The 17,957-nt window shown below is 49.8% G+C and overlaps 1 protein-coding gene across 2 annotated transcripts in view; it reads right to left on the bottom strand.

The window, feature by feature from the left end:
• Positions 1-17,957, bottom strand: part of BSCL2 (BSCL2 lipid droplet biogenesis associated, seipin) — a 69,390-nt gene that overhangs the window by 35,582 nt on the left and 15,851 nt on the right. The window lies entirely within an intron of this gene.

The following is a 17,957-nucleotide window of genomic DNA, read 5'->3' as shown; positions in this document are numbered from 1 at the left end:
GTCCCCGTCACCGCCCCGTCCCCGTCTCTCCATCCCCGTCACCGCCCCGTCCCCGTCTCACCAACCCCGTCACCGCCCCGTCCCCGTCTCACCATCCTCTTCACCGCCCCGTCACCGCCACTGCCACCCCATTCACCGCCCCGTCACCGCCACTGCAATCCCATTCACTTTTCTTTATTTACGTATAAAGGAAACATTCTTTAAAACTTTAAAACTTTAAAACTTAGTTAAATATTAGTTAATAACTATACAAAAACAAAACACGCAGAGAAAAAATTAATTAATAAAAATTCTCAAAACTGACACATTTTGATCACTAAATTTAAAATAGTTATTTTTCATACAGTTTTTCAATCACTAATCTTCCACCACCCCTGGGGCTAGCAATGCAAAAACAAACACGACATGTACTTTAAATGCTGCCGTGATTAGCATAGTGACCGCGGCTACGGCTGCAAGTCTCCCCTCCCCCCAGCGATCACGGCAGGAGGGCACCCAACCCCTCCTGTAGACCCCCCCAACGGCCCTCCCGACAATCGCAGCAGAAGGGTACCCAACCCCTCCTGCCGGTCCTCCCAATGGCCTCCCCTAAGATCGCCGGCAGGAGGGTACCCAACCCCTCCTGCTGGACCCCCCCCCCCCAACGAACCCTCCCACCCCGGAACCCCCTTAGTCTTACTTTTCAAGTTGGACCGGACAGCTCCTCGCTCGTCTGGCCAGCAGGCCTGCCTCCGTCCAAATGAGGCGGGCGGGCCCGCCCCTCCCCTCCCCTCCCCTGCCTCCCAATGGCCTCCCCTAAGATCGCCGGCAGGAGGGTACCCAACCCCTCCTGCTGGACCCCCCCCCAACGAACCCTCCCACCCCGGAACCCCCTTAGTCTTACTTTTCAAGTTGGACCGGACAGCTCCTCGCTCGTCTGGCCAGCAGGCCTGCCTCCGTCCAAATGAGGCGGGCCCGCCCCTACCCTGCCCAACCCACAGGATCCTAGGGCCTGATTGGTCTAGGCACCTAAAGCCACTCCCGCTATAGGAGGGGCCTTAGGTGCTTGGGCCAATCAGGCCCTAGGATCCTGTGGGTTAGGCAGGGGAGGGGAGGGGCGGGCCCGCCTCATTTGGACGGAGGCAGGCCTGCTGGCCAGACGAGCGAGGAGCTGTCCGGTCCAACTTGAAAAGTAAGACTAAGGGGGTTCCGGGGTGGGAGGGTTCGTTGGGGGGGGGGGGGGTCCAGCAGGAGGGGTTGGGTACCCTCCTGCCGGCGATCTTAGGGGAGGCCATTGGGAGGACCGGCAGGAGGGGTTGGGTACCCTTCTGCTGCGATTGGCAGGAAGGGTTGAAATGACAAATGAGGAGCACGGTGAAATAGCGGTTCCTAGAAGGGGGTACATTGGCCCGCGGGGACAAACCTGTTCACCGTTTCCGCGGTCGGTGAATGGCCTTGTCCCCGTCACCGCAGCGACTGCTAGTTTTCTTCCCCGTTTTCGGCGGTGACCCGCGGCTTAAATGCGGTGGCCGCGGGTAAACCGTCACCGTGTCATTCTCTACCGAGGACCAAGTGGCAGCTTTGCAGATTTCCTCAATAGCATAGATCTGAGGAAAGCCACTGATGCCGCCAATGGATATGACTTTGTGGGCTGTGACTCGACTCTGTAGATACAGTCCAGCCTGAACTTAGCAGAAAGATGCAAGCAGCTAACCAGCTGGAGATGGTGCGCTTATAAATCTGATGTCCCAACTTGTTTGGATCGAAGGAGACAAAAAGTTGAGGTGCAGATCTATGTGGTTGAGTGCGTTGCAAGTAGAAAGCCAAAGCACGCTTACATTCCAGAGTATGAAGAGCTGTTTCTTCAGGGTAAGAATGGGGCTTTGGAAAAAAACACTGGAAGTACAATGGATTGACTGAGATGAAATTCTGAAACCACTTTAGGTAAGAATTTAGGATGAGTACAGAGGACCACCTTGTCATGATGGAATACTGTGAAAGGTGGTCTGCAACTGGAGGCTTCATCAATTGAGCAAGAACAACATTGAGATCCCAAACCACTGGAGACGGTTTGAGAGGTTGCTTGACATTGAAAAGTCCTTTCATAAATCTGGAAACCACAGAATGAGCAGAGAGGGGTTTCCCTTCGATAGGCTGATGGTAAGCAGCAGTTGCACTGAGATGGACTTGAATGGATGTGGATTTGAGGCCTGAATGAGACAAATGGAACAGGTAATCCAAAACTGAAGACAAGGAGGTAGATTGAGGGTCCTTGTGATGAATGGTGCACCAAACAGAAAATCCAGTCCTTTTCTGATTGTAGCTTTGTCTGGTGGTAGGCTTCCTATAAGCTTCTAAAACATCCTGTACAGATTGAGAAAACTGTAGAGTGGTTGTTAAATTGAGAGGTACCATGCTGTCAGGTGTAGAGACTGCAGATTGGGATGAAGTAGAGACCCCCAACTCTGTGTAAGCAGAGAGGGAAAAACTGATAGAAGCCGTGGCTCCCTGCTGCTGAGTTGAAGTAGAAGGGAGTATCAAGGTTGCCTGGGCCACCGAGGAGCTATCAGAATCATGGTTGCATGTTCTTGTTTATTTTGATAAATGTCTTGACGATGAGAGGGAGTGGAGGGAACTCATAGATAAACTGATTCGTCCATTCCAGTAAAAAAGCATCTGCCTCCAGTCAGTGAGGAGAGTATATTCTGGAGCAGAACTGAGGCAGCTTGTTGTTGTGGGGAGACGCGAAGAGATCTGAGGAGTCCCCCACTGAGAAAAAATGTGATGAAGAGGCGAGGAATTGAGTGTCCATTCATGAGGTTGTAGAAGATGACTCAATTTGTCCGCCAGACAGTTTTTCTCTCCTTGAATGTAGACAGCTTTAAGGAAGGTGTTGTAAAGGATTGCCCAATCCCAAACCTTCAGAGCTTCTTGGCAAAGAGGGAAAGATCCCATTCCTCCCTGCTTGTTGACATAGTACATGGCCACTTGGTTGTACATCCAAATGAGGACTACCGGTCGTGAAGAAGATGCTGAAAAGCTTTGAGAGCATTGAAAATCGCTCTGAGCGCCGACAGACTGATGCAACACTGACGATCCGTGCTGGACCAATGGTTTTGAGTAGGTCGCAAGCCTGCGCCCACTGAGATGCCAGGGTCCACTGAGGAAATCTGAGGTGAAGTTTGGCAAAAGGAGTCTCATGAACTGTAGAAGCCATGTGACCCAGGAGAACCATCATGTGTCTTGCTAAAAATTGTAGTCAAGGGAGACACTTTGTGGCAGAGATGAATGAGAGCGTCCTGACATTGTTGAGGAAGAAATGCTCTAAGTCAGACAGTGTCTAGAACAGCTCCAATGAACTGCAAAGTTTGAGAGGGCTGTAGCTGGAATTTGGGAAAGTTGATTTCAAATCCCAAACTTTGCAGGAACCACATAGTCTGTTGGGTCGCTACAATAACCCCTTGAGATGTTAAATCCTTGATGAGCCAGTCGTCCAGGTACAAGACCACCTTTAGACCATGGTTCTGTAGAGCTGCTGCCACTACAACTAGGCACTTGGTGATCACTCTTGGAGATGAAGCCAGGCCGAAAGGTAGCACTCTGTACTGAGAATGCAGATTCCCCACCCAAAATCTGAAGAATTGTCGAGAGGCTGGATGAATGGGAATATGAGTGTAAGCCTTTTTGAGATCTAGAGAACATAACCAGTCGGTCTGATCTAGAAGGGAGTATAGAGATACCAGAGACAGCATCCAAAATTTCTCTCTGACCAGAAATTTGTTGAGGGCTCTGAGGTCCAAAATAGGTCACAGATCACCCGTCTTCTTCGTAACTAGGAAGTAACAGGAGTAAAAACCCCTGCTCTGCTGTTCAAGCGGAACCTCCTCGATGGCATGGAGACGAAGCAGAGCTTGAGCTTCCTGAAGAAGGGCAGTCTGGGATGGATTGGAAGGATACTCTTTTGGAGGCAATCTGGAGGAACCTGGATGAAATGAAGAGAGTATCCTTCCCCGATGATGTACAGCACTCAGAGATCTGATGTAATGATCTCCCAGCGGTGGTAAAGAAAGATAGAAATGATCTCCAATGGGAAGGGGAGAGGACAGAAGCAGAACGATGGAGGTTATGCTCTGTATTAGATGATCAAAAAGGCTGAGAGGTCTTAGGCGCAGCAGGAGTCTGAGGTTTCTGCTGCTTCTGTTGCTGTTGTGGTTGTTTCTTAGGAGGTGCTCTTGTATAAGGAGCTGCTCTCTGTGGAAAACGTCTCTGATAAGATGAAAGGTCTAAAGCCTTTAGAAGTAGAAGGCTTAGGCTTAGGATAAATGATATTCCTTGTGATACTGCTAAGTGCTCAGGCTGGACTGCAGGCAGCAGAGTCGAGGTAGGAGCATGTTTGGCAAGCATATTATCAAACTGACGATCCAAGATGGTTGGGATCATAGCCTCCAAATGTGACACAGAGACTTGAGGATCTGGTACATTTGGTGTGGCTAAAGTCTCCGAGGAAGAGCAGGAAGAATGACTCTTCGACTTGAAGACATGCTTCTTGGGTATCTTGATAATTACTGCTGGTACCTGACCTGAGGGAGGCAGCGAGGTAAGTGTCTTGTCAGGAGAAGACTTAGCAGACTTAGCCATCCTCGAGGACCCGCCAAACGAGGATGGCTTGATTAAAAGTTGAAGCCGAGGTCGAGGCAGAAGGCGGAACTCCTGTAAGCTTGACCAGATTTGAGGTCAAGACCGGGGCAAGGGGATCCATATCTCCAAAGAGTTTTTCCACCTGAACTCGACGACATTTGTGGGCATGAAGTTGAAGGGTAGTGCAGTGAACACACGACTTCGGATGACAGTCAGGTCCAAACACTGAATATACCACAGATGTGGGTCAGTGAGAGAGATCGTGCACTGGTAATGGCTATTCTTCTTGAAGCCTGTGACTGGCCGGGACATATACGGGAAGATAGCTGCAGCTAAGTCGAAACTCACTGGCTGAAGCCGCGAGGCAGGCCCCGCCATTACTGAAAGAAAAAAAATAAAATAAGTCTTTTTTTTATGAAAATACACAAGAAATATACAGCGACCCTGAAAAGAAATAAAACACGAGCCGCGGTGAGAAGGCACGAAGTAGAACTGAGTCTAGCGCAGAGCGACGAAATAGGACTTCTCGGCTCTGCGGAAAACTGAGAAGAGACGTGCCCTGTGCTGGGCGGGAATGCGCATGTGCGGTGTGGCAGTCACAAACTTTCTGAAGTTCTACAAGCAAGTCTGCTTGCGAAGCTGTCAGCAACCAGGCTCCGTGAATGACGTCACCCACATGTGAGAATATGTCCTGGGATAATTCCTATATCCATAGGTGTAGGCTGGTTAATATTGTGTATTTGGATTTTTAAAAGGCATTTGGCAAAGTACCTCATAGTAACATGCTAGCAGATAAAGGCCAAATGGTCCATCCGCAGCATTCACTATCTCCTCCTCTCCCTAAGAGATCCCACGTGCCTGTCCCATGCTTTCTTGAATTCAGACACAGTCTTTGTCTCCACCACCTCTACTGAGAGATTGTTCCATGCATCTACCACCCTTTTTGGAAAAAAAAATTCCTTAGATTACTCCTGAGCCTATTATCACTTAACCACATTCTATGCCCTCTCACTCTAGAGTAGCCTTTCAATTGAAAGAAACTTGTCTCATACATATTTATGCCACAAAGGTATTTCAATGTCTCTATTATATCGCCCATCTTCCTCCCAAAACTTTTCCCTCTGTGTCATGTCTGTCTGTCCTTCACATTTGTTTCAAAATAGAATGTATGTTCCCTTATTATTTTTTTCTGTTTTATTTTTTTAATTGTATATGATTCATATGTAAACCGCTTAGACTTTATAAGCAGTATATCAAATAAAATAAACTTGAAAACTTGAAAGATTTTAGATCTTTAAGTCTGTCTCCGTATGCCTTATGATGTAGACAACCAACCATTTTAGTTGCATTCCTCTGGACCGACTCCATCCTGTTTATATCTTTTTCAAAGTGTGGTCTCCACAACATTCTACTTTTCACTTTTGAGCCTGGGAGCTTGGAACACGACTGTCATTTTGAGCATGTCGGTTTTATGCAGAGACCTTTAGTTTTAATCCACAAGTTCACTTTTAGGACCAGTAGGGACTCCTGAAGAAGACAATTATGTTGAAACACGGACCATGTAGCAGTGGCGTGCCTAGCATATGTGACACCCGGGGCCCATCATTTTTTTGACACCCCCCCCCCATCTATATGAAAAACATGATTTTTAGTAACAATCCACACGTCACACATGAATATCTAGAAAAAGGCAGCATCTTACATACTGCAGTGAGCAGTACATCAATAAACCCATTGTAAAACTAAACAAGCCAGATCAATCCTAACAGAAAACCATGTCTTTTTGAACACAGAAAACACCTTCGCCTAGTATGTAATCACAAACTAACTCCCCCCCCCCCCTTTTACAAAACTGTAGTGTAGTAACAGATCAGATTCCAACGCTAAAAAACGCTCTACAGTTTTGTAAATGGGGAGAGAGAATAAAAATACGTAGACAAAGAAGCTGGACTCTGCATAAAATGCAACATCACAGAAACAGTGATGGCATCTCGCCTAAAGCAAAAAATAAATAAATAGAATTTTTTTCTACCTTGTCTTTTCTGGTTTCTGTTTTCCTCATCTTTTTGTCACTCTCTTCCTTTCATCCACTGTCTACCCTCTCTCTGCCCCTTCTATATGGCATCTTCTCTCTTTCTATTCCTGTTCTAGAAACTTTATGCATCCCCCTTCCATTACTCCCTTCACCCACTTTAGTCTGGCATCCATCTTCTTCCCTTCCCTCCTCCAATGGTCTGGCATCTCTCCTCTCCTTCCCTCTCCCACACCAATATGGTCTGGCATTTCATTCTCTCCTCTCCCTTCCCCCCACTTCCATCAGCATCTGCCCCTTTCTCTCCCTCCACCATGCTTCCATACCACCCTGACCCCCTTTCTCACCCTCCACCATGATTCCATACCACCCTGACTCCCTTTCTCACCCTCCACACCCTTCCATACCACCCTGACCTCCTTTCTCACCCACCATGTTCCATACCACCCTGACCCCCCTTTCTCACCCTCCACACTCTTCCATACCACTGACCCCCTTTCTCACCCTTCACCATGTTTCCATACCACCCTGACCCCCTTTACCATGATTCCATACCACCCTGACACCCCTTTCTCACCCTCCACACCCTTCCATACCACCATGACCCCCTTTCTCACCCTTCACCATGTTTCCATACCACCCTGACCCCCCTTTCTCACCCTCCACACCCTTCCATAACACCCTGACTTCCTTTCTCTCCCTTCACCACCTTACTATGCTCCTTTCTTTCTCCATCCCAAATCAGCAAGGTCCCGCAATGACTGCTTCTGCTCCGGATGGAAGAGGTAAGTGATGTCGGAGGGGGCTGGGCCGGCAGACGCAGGGAGTTGCGGCAAGATCTCGTGATGACTGCGGCTGCTGGTCCACCCAACCCCTCCCCCCCACCCCCATCACTTACCTCTTCTGGAACAGAGGTGGTAGACGGTGCAGTCATTGTGGGACCTTTGTTCACTTCAGCGCAGCTGCCGACTCTGCTCTGTTATAAGTATGGCAGCCGCGCTGAGGTGCCATTTGGAGCAGCGCAGGAGGTTCCGGATCTAGCCAGCTGTGCACTCTCTTGGAGCGTGCACCCGGGGCGGACCGCCCACTCCCCCCTTCCTTGATATGCCACTGCCGTGTAGGGTCCATATCTTTCTAGAGGTTCTGGCCCCAGATGTATCTATGTGGATTATTTATTTGTTTCAATAAAGCCATCAGCTTGGACAACGATTCTCCACAATTTTTTGTTTTCTTGTGTGTGCTTTTTGTGAAGTGAATAGGGTCAATTTCTTTTGTTGTTTCACAATATTCTACTGGTCATTCCTCTCCCTATGCACCCAAGCATCCTTCTAGCTTTTGCCATCACCTTTTCAACCTGTTTGGCCATCTTAAGATCATCACATACTATCACACCCAAGTCCTGCTCCTTTTTCATGCATAAAAGTTCTTCACTCCCTAAACTAAACCATTTCCTTGGGTTTTTGCAGCCCAAATACAGTGGCACCTCAGTTTACGAGTGCACCGGTTTGCGAGTGTTTTGCAAGACAAGCAAAACATTCGCAAAATCAGTGCCTCGGAAACCAAGCTTGCCTCGATTTGCGAGCGGCGCCCCCCGCAATCCAGCACCCTCCCCCCGCGATCCAGCATCCCCCCGCTCGTGTTTCCCCCCCCCCCTGCCCCCCGCCATGATTTGAAATCTCCCAGCACCCACCCAAACACGCTGCTTACCCCCATCTAGCCACTGGCACCAACGCACAGGATGTGCTGGTGCCCGAAGATCTGCGTTCTCTTCTTTGCTAGGCCTTGAGCATCTGCGCATGCTCAAGGCTTGCGAGTTCACGCTGTCTCCGAGATTCTTGGAGATCTTCAAGAATCTCGGAGAGAACGTGAACTTGCAGACTAGCACAGACGGATGACATACCAAAGCAGTACCCATCATGGGTGGGATCCCCGAAGGGCCGCCACAAGAACATGATCGCCGAACACAGCATCCCAACACGCCTATCTGGTAGCGACGTACAAAATATTGCAGAGAAGACCAAACTGCAACCTTACAGATATCCACCGGGGGCACAAAAAAACTTTCAGCCCAGGAAGCCACTTGACCCCAAGTGGAATGAACATAAGAACAAAAATCTCATGCATAAATACAGGATGTCTGGGGTTGTACTTGGAAAGGAAAGAGACTTGTGAGTTATGATTAACAAGTCAATGAAGCCGTCCATGCAATGTGCGGCAGTGGCAAAAAGGGCGAACAGAATGCTAGGAATGATAAAGAAGGGGATCACGAACAGATCGAAGAAAGTTATCATGCCGCTGTACCAGGCCATGGTGCGCCCTCACCTGGAGTACTGCATCCAGCACTGGTCGCTCTACATGAAGAAGGACACGGTACTACTCAAAAGGGTCCAAAGAAGAGCGACTCAGATGGTTAAGGGGCTGGAGGAGTTGCCGTACAATGAAAGATTAGAGAAACTGAGCCTTTTCTCCCTCGAACAGAGGAGATTGAGAGGAGGCATGATCGAAACATTCAAGGTACTGAAGGGAATAGACTCAGTTGATAAGGCTAGACAAATTCTGGGTTGTATCCGTAGAAGCTTTGTTAGCTGGAAGCCGGAAGTCATAATGCCATTGTACAGAACCATGGTGAGACCTCATCTGGAGTACTGTGTGCAATTCTGGAGGCCACACTACCGTAAAGATGTGCTGAGAGTTGAGTCAGTTCAGCGCATGGCCACCAGGATGATCTTGTGGCTCAAAGATTTCTCATATGAGGACAGGCTACATAAATTGCGGCTATACTCTCTCGAAGAGTGCAGGGAGAGGGGAGACATGATTGAGACATTTAAGTACATCACTGGTCGCATAGAGGTGGAAGGCGACATTTTCTTTCTCAAAGGTCCCTCGGCCACAAGAGGACATCCGCTGAAAATCAGGGGCAGGAAATTTCATGGGGATACCAGGAAGTACTTCTTCACAGAAAGAGTGGTAGACCATTGGAACGCACTCCTGGAGCAGGTGATCATGGCCAGCAGCATACAAGATTTTAAGAAAAAATGGGATGCCCATGTCGGATCTCTATGAGGGTAGTGTAGAGGTGATGCCACCTGTGCGTGACCCCTTGGAGGGTAGTTTGGGGAGGGATAATAGAGTGGGCAGACTTGATAGGCTATGGCCCCTTTCTGCCGTCATCTTTCTATGTTTCTATGATTGTTCACCCTCTTCAAAGTAGGGAGAACGAGAGGGCACTCTCTAAAATTGAAAGGGGATAGATCCTGTACGAACGTAAGGAAGTTCTTCTTCACCCAGAGTGTGGTAGAAAACTGGAACGCTCTTCCGGACTCTGTCATAGGGGAAAACACCCTCCAGGGATTCAAGACAAAGTTAGACAAGTTCCTACTGTACCGGAACGAGCTCAGGTAGGACTAGTCTCAGGGCACTGATCTTTGATTAGAGGGCCACCGTGTGAGCGGACTGCTGGGCACGATGGACCACTGGTCTGACCCAGCGGCGGAAATTCTTATGTTCTTATAAGAACATAAGACTAGCCTTACTGGGTCAGACCAATGGTCCATCAGGCCCAGTAACCCATTCTCACGGTGGCCAATCCAGGAAAAGTTTGGGATTGGTTGAAGGTTTCTTGAAAAAAAAAAGATCATATCAAGTATTTACCAATGGTCGATATTCTAACTCCTGTGGGGTACCTCGAGGTTCCCCATTATCACCTACTTTATTTAACATTTATGTTGCTCCTTTGGCGGACTTACTACAAAGTCTAAATGTGATATTTCACATCTATGCAGATGATATCACTATTCTGATACCAGTTACTTCCATTACTACAGAGTTAACACCAGTCCTTAAAGAGACGCCAAATGCGCACATAAGCCCGAGACATGAAAAGGAGAAATGACCTTAGGATGAAAAGAAGGAACAGGCCGCATACCACAAGCTCCTTTGAAAATTCCAAGAAAAGAGCTCAAGAAAAAGTTTGCAACTCCAATACACGTCTCGCTGAAGTAATGGCTACAAGGAAAATCTGTCTTCAAAGTAAGGTCTTTCAATGTGGAGGAGCTAAGGGGTTCAAAGGGAGGACGGACCAGAGCCAAAAGCACCAAACTGAGATCCCAAGCAGGAACCGAAGGGTGAACCAGAGGTCATATCAACTTCACTGCCCTCACGAAACAAATCACATCAGAAGATAGGACAACAGTCAACTGTGCAAAGAACCTCTAAATGATGACAAAGCTGCCACCTGAACCCTTAAAGACAGGCCATCCTGCAAAAACTCCAAAATGTGCGACAAAGAAGCACGCAGGGGAACTATTGCCTGAGTGGAACACCAGTCATTGAAGAGATGCCACATAAGCCCGAGACATGGAGAACCTCCAAGACCCCATAAGAATAGAGACCACTTTATCTCCATATCCTTTCTTGTTTAGGCACTTCCTTTTAAGAGCCAATCTGTAAGACACGAGAAGAAGATCCAAATCCCCATACGACGGGCGCCTGGGCCAATCTGGAGCCACCATGATCACGCTGCCTGCATGACATGCAATGCGAAGAACTCTGCCCCCCAGCGGTCAAGGAGGAAAGACATACAGCAGGCCATCCATTGCCCAATCCTGCACCAGAGCATCCAGTCCCTCGACCTGACAATGTCTGTGTTGACTGAAGAACCTCCTTGACTTGAACTTGAAATGCGTGGCTATGAGATCCATCATCGGCCGACCCCATGCCTAAACTATCAGATCAAAGGCCTCCATCCTGAGACACCACTCGCCAAGATCCAGCACATGACTGAGAAAATCCACCTGGACATTGTCCATGCCCACTATGTCCAGGTGAATCTCCGCCCATTCCACGAGAAGTGCTGTCTCCTGCAAGACAACTCTTGGCTCCCCCTCCCCTTGTTGACTGACATAGGCCACCACAGTGGCATTGTTGGAGAGAACCCAAACAGCTTTGCCCTCCAGGAATGACTGGAAGGCTGCCAGCACCAACTGAATGACTCTGGTCTCCAGAACATTGATTGACCAGTAAGCCTCCTCCAGCAACCAGCAGCCCTGAGCTGAACAACTGAGACACTGTGCTTCCCAGCTGATGAGACTGGCATCTGTGAGAAACACTGTCCTCTGGGACAGATCCACACTCACTCCCTGGACCAAATTGTGGGCCTGAAGTCACCAATGCAGATTGCGACGTGCGATCCTGTGAAGAGGGACCAGACAGTTCAGTTTGTGAACCTGTGGGGACCACCACTGAAGAGAATACTGAAGGTATGTGAGCCCAGGCCCACCTGACCACCTCCAAGGAGGCTGCCATTGACCCCAAGACCTGAAGAAAATCCTGCGCCCAGGGACGACAGCCCATTAGAGAGCAAATCTGCAACTGCAGCTTCTGCACGCGTGCTTCAGGAAGGAACACCCTTCCCAGACCAGTGTCGAACAGTACTCCGAGATATTCCAAGCATTGAAAAGGAGTCAACCAACTCTGGGAAAGGCTGACTACTCAACCTGATGAATGCAGCAAATCCACAATACGGACCACGACAGAGGAGCTCTCCTGAAAGTACTTTGTACGGATCAACTAGTTGTCCAGATAAGGATGAACCAAGATGCCCTCCTTGCGCAAGACCACAGCCACCACAACCACCATCATAACCTTGGTGAAGGAATGCAGGGCTGTGGCCAGACCAAATGGAAGTGCACAGAACTGATAATGCTTTCCCAAAATTGCAAAGTGAAGGAATCGTCGATGAGGGTCCCAAATCAGGATATGAAGATAGGCCTCCATCAGGTCAAGAGAACTCAGAAATTCCCTGGGCTGAAATGTTAAGATCATAGACTTTAGGATCTCTATCCAAAAAGAAGGGACCCAGAGCACCCAGTTCACACCCCTTAGAACCAAGATAGGTCAAAAGCCCCCTTTTTCTTGGGCACCACAAAGTAAATGGAGTACCTCCCAGTGCAATCTCTTGAGGGGGTACTGGAACCATTGCCTTGAGCTCCACCAACCACTGAAGCATCCAATAAAATGCCCGCTTCTTCCAAGAGGATAGGACTGACAACGGGAAGAGAGAAAAAGATCTGCCAAGGGTCAGTTAAACTCGAGAGCATACCCATTTCAAATTACTTCCAGGACCCACTGATCTGTGGTGATCTCAGTCCACCCCCGGTAAAACTCCTGTAACAGGATTCCCCATCTCAGCCAGGGAAAGGACTCGAACACCGTCACTGGGCAGTTAGAGAGGCGGAGAGGGAGAAGCCCTGACTTCTCCAGCGAGCACCCTGAAAAGGACTGCACATGCTGGAAGAACCAACCCTGGGAGGCAGAACCCACAACAGAGACTCTGCCAGGCCTATACCGGCGAAACTCACGAAGTCGACCTCAACCCAGACCTCCTCTAGCAGAATGTTGAGGCCAACTGAGGCACTTTAAAGTCTCCCAAATTCCTCCCCAAAAAGAAAGGAATCCTTAAAGGGAAACTTACTAAGCTTGGATTTGGAGGGAATTCAAGGGACCACCAGCTGTATGCAGGCAGTAGGCCTTGTACACAACCATCACAAAATCTCACCGGTGGGACAGAACCTCACACAACTGCAGAGGAAGAGGCCTGGCTGACCTGTTCCTGTTTTTCTAATATAGATGGAAGCTCAGCTGAAGATTCAGTCAAAATGGAGGAGCTTCCTACCAAAGCAAAAAAAGCCCACCGAAAAAGGCTAACCAAAGGTCTGGAAAGAACTAGCCACAAAAGGGAAACCGCAGAAAACCCCAACGTGATGGCAAGGGAATTCCCAGTACATCCAGCAGTCAGATAACCTCGGGCTTCTCTGCCAGCAGCATCCGTCGGTGGTAGGCAAATCCTGGGCCTCCCCACTGCCCAAGGCCAACTTTCCCTTCGCAGCTACCAGGAAAATCTCCTTTTGCCAGCACCCAAAGCCGACCCAGATGAGACTCGAAGCCAGCCATATTGAGACCTCAGTAGGAGCACACTGAGAATTTCTTAGACCAAGAAGTGATCATTGTGAATGAGTTAGGAACAAGAAAAATTAATGAATGAAACTTCCCTTCAGACTGGCTCTAGGAAAAAAAAACCAATGGCTCTGCCTGTTTTTTCTAATCTAATGCTTAAAAGGAGCAGATCCCACTAGCTATTTTCTTAAAGAATATTTGTACTTATAAGAAATATTTTGTATTTCACTATCATCTTGTATTTCACTGATTGTCCTGTCTTCTTTGATATAAACCGCCTATAAATCAGTTGGTTATGGCGATATAGAAGAATAAAGTTATGCTATATGTTAAGCTCTGCAAGATGTAGTCTTTGCCCTTAGGAAAGGTGTACAGCTGAGACATCTATAAATAAAAATTGGGGAGGTGAGGGAATGGGGGAGGGACTCAGCTGTCTAAGTGCAACACCCCTGAGGTTTTATGGATCCCCCGTGGGACCCAAAGCTCATTCCGAACAATAAAAGGCCAGAAAAGGCCCCTTCCTGTCCTCTCCAAAATCCCTGAGTAAAGGCCAGGAAAAAAATAAAATAAGAACATAAGAAATTGCCTCCGCTGAGGCAGACCAGAGGTCCATCTCGCCCAGCGGTCCGCTCCCGCGTCAGCCCATCAGGCCCATTTGCCTGAGCAGTGGTCTCAGACCATCCCTTAAGCTACCTCTACTCCTATCTGTACCCCTCAATTCCCCTATCCTCCAGGAACCCATCCAAACCCTCTCTGAAGCCTTGTAATGTGCTCCGGCCCATCACAGCCTCCGGAAGCGCACTCCATGCATCCACCACCCTCTGGGTGAAAAAGAACTCCCTGGCATTTGTTCCAAACCTGTCCCCTTCCAATCTCTCCGAGTGCCCCCCTGTACTTGTGGTTCCCCACAATCTGAAAAATCTGTCCCCGTCTACCCTTTCCATACCCCTCAGGATCCCGAAGGCTTCCATCATGTCTCCTCTAAGTCTCCGCCTTTCCAGGGAGAACAGTCCCAGCTCTCTCAGTCTGTCAGTACATGGGAGGTTTTCCATACCCTTCATCAGTTTAGTTGCTCTTCTCTGGACTCCCTCAAGTACCGCCATGTCCCTCCTGAGGCACGGCGACCAGGACTGGACACAGCACTCCAGATGCAGGCGCACCATTGCACGATACAGTGGTAGGATGACCTCCTTTGTCCTGGTCGTGACACCCTTCCCAATGATACCCAACATTTTGTTCGCTTTTCTTGAGGCTGTGGCGCACTGCGCCGACGCCTTCAAGGCTGTGTCCACCATCACTCCCAGGTCTCCCCCAAGGCCACTTACCCCTAGCAGTGATCCCCCCATTCTGCAGCTGAACATCGGGTTCCCTTTCCCTACATGCATGACCCTGCACCTCCCTACGTTAAAGCTCATTTGCCACCTTTTGGCCCATTCTTCTAGTGTCGTTAGGTCCCCTTGCAGATCCTCGCAGTCCTCCATGGCTTCCACCCTGCGGCAGAGTTTGGTGTCATCTGCAAATTTAACAACCTCGCAATTTGTTCCCGCCTCCAGGTCATCAATAAATACATTGAACAGGAGCGGTCCCAGCACCGACCCCTGCGGAACTCCGCTCGCGACCCATTGCCAGTCTGAGTAATGGCCCCTCACTCCAACCCTCTGTTTCCTGCCTGCCAGCCAGTTCTTGATCCATCGGTGGACCTCCCCTTGCACTCCATGTTTCCACAGCCTTTTAAGCAGCCTTTCGTGTGGTACCTTGTCAAAGGCTTTTTGAAAGTCAAGGTAAATGATGTCGATGGATTCCCCTCTATCCACCTGGCTGTCTACCCCCTCGAAGAAGTACAACAAGCCTGTGAGGCACGACCCACCCCTGCAGAAGCCGCGCTGACTCGGATTTAGCCGTCCATTGCTTTCCACGTGTTCACAGATGCTGTCCTCAATCAGCGCCTCCATCATCCTTCCCGGGACCAAGGCCAAGCCCACCGGCCTGCAGTTTCCCGGGTCCCCCCCTGAATCCCCCTCGAAGATGGGCGCGACATCTGCAACTCTCCAGTCCTCTGGGACCTCTCCAGTTTTCAAGGACAGGCCACACACTTGGCGAAGTGGCTCTGCTATTTCGCTCCCCAGCTCCCTGAGTATCCCTGGGTGAATGCCGTCCGGACCTGGCGACCCGTCACTCTCTAGTCCGTCTATCTGCCCGAGGACATCCCCTCGGCTCACCTCCAGTCGGGCCAGCCCTTCATCCCGATCCCCATCCACGATGTCCTCCGGCTCTGGAACACTGGATGTGTCCTCCCTCGTGAAGACTGACGGATGGCAGGAGCCTGTTTAGGTGGGAAATGCCGCTGGTAGATCAAGGGCGGGCGTGAAGGACGAGGAGGAGCTGGCTTGGGCTTCGGACGGAAAATCGATTGGAAAGACTTCTCGTGGTCCGACAGCTTCTTGGTCACCGCCTCGATGGACTCATCGAAAAGGTCAGATCCAGCACATGGGACATTAGCCAGCCTGTCCTGGAGATTGGGGTCCATGTCGATGATCCGTAGCCACGCAAGGCTATGAACTTGGGAAGGATGGACAGGAAAAACTCAAAATATGTAATAAAATGAAAATTGTAGTTGAGAACGCTGGATGTCATCATAGAGTTCTGGTAAATTCGCTTGCCAAACCTGTCCATCGTCTTGCCCTCCCTGCCAAGTGAAACAGTGGCATAGACCTGGGAGGGATGAGACCGCTTCAATGAGGACTCCACCAAAAGGGATTGATGGGACAGCTGGGCACTGTCAAATCCCTTATGATGAACCGTGCAGTATCAGGCATCCAATTTACCCGGAACAGCAGGGATGGAATAGGGAGTCTCCAGACAGCGGACAAAGGTCTGATCCAGCAGCTTATGAAGAGGAAGCTTGAGGGATTCCAGCAGGAGGTTAAGGGAGATGCATCGTCTCGAGATACTCCTTGGAGAATTTGGACCCAGTGTCCAGCTGAATGTCCAAATCTGCAGCCATCTGACGGAGAAAAGAAGAAAAGGACAACAGGTCAGCCAAAGCAGGGCCTCGAGATGGACTCGATGACGTCGAGGCCTCCTGATCCCATGAGGACGGGGATCGGACTGGATAAAAAGACCCCACTGTGTCCTTGAGCTCCGGCATCGGAGGAGGCGAAGTAGACGGTGGAGAAACTTGAAGGAAAGGCTGCTTCTGACGAGGCGAGGCATGCCTGGAGTGCTTCGAAGAGTGCCTCTAAGCAGGCCTCGACGAACGAGGCAAATGGATCTTCGTTGAGGCCCCCAGAGAGTGGATGGAGCTAGAAGCGGTGGATCGAAGCACAGGTGGTTGACTGGAAGAACCACGAGGCACTCGCAAAGACTCAAGTCCTTGCATCGACTGAATTGGTTCCAATGGAGGCACTCGCAAAGACTCTACTCCTTGCATCGAGTGAATCGGTTCCAATGGAGGCATGGGCAAAGACTCTGCTCCTTGCGATGCATGCATCGATGCCAGACCAGACACTCGCAGACACTCTGCTCCCTGTAGAGAGTATGAGTACGGCTGAGGCACTGGAGGCGGCTCGACCTTGCGGGAGGCCTTCGCGTGCCCAGGCTGGATTTGAGAGAGAAGCTTCGGTCCCATCGTGGTAAAGAGCTGGATGAATTGCTTCTCAAGTAAGGTCTGGAACGAAGCCGGCAAGGATGGATCCGCGTCTCCAACAGGACCACCTGCACGGGCTTTGTGCTCCCTCGAGGCAGTGTGAGAGTGCTTGGACTTAGAAGCCTTGGGCACTTTAAGCACCACCGGGGGAATGGGCTGCTGCGCTATCTGACCTGAAGAGACAGAGGAAGGCACTGCAGCCTGCATCGAAGACTGAGTCGGTACAAACGAGGCTGGTTTGATGAGGCTCGGAGCAGAAGATGTGGAAGCCTGGGGAGCCTCGGGAGAGGCCGATGGTGAAGGGCCCTTCGATGATGAAAGCTCCCTCGAAGACTCCATGCCGTACAGCGACTCCCAAAAGATGCAACGACGCTTGAAAGCACGGGCTGTAAGTGTTGAGCAAGGCCGGCACGATTTCGGGAGGTGTTGAGGCCCGAGACACTGAAGACAGCATCGATGAGGGTCCGTCAGTGAAATCACGCGCTGGCACTTGGAACACTTTTTAAAACCGGTAGCAGGCCGGGACATAGGCCGGAAAAGCTCCGCTGCGAGATCGAAGCCGCGGGGCTGCGGCCACGTGGCCTGCCTGGTCAAACGGATGGAAGAAATTTTTTTTTTTTTGAAAAACAACAAAACACGATGAAAATCAGCGATTATGAAAAAATTAACCCAAAACCACGGATTTAGAAGGCACAAGTGACATAACAA

This window comes from Geotrypetes seraphini, chromosome 8 (genome assembly GCF_902459505.1).
Source record: "Geotrypetes seraphini chromosome 8, aGeoSer1.1, whole genome shotgun sequence".
NCBI classification, from domain to species: Eukaryota; Metazoa; Chordata; class Amphibia; order Gymnophiona; family Dermophiidae; genus Geotrypetes; species Geotrypetes seraphini.
This window is presented reverse-complemented; position numbering and strand designations above follow the sequence as displayed.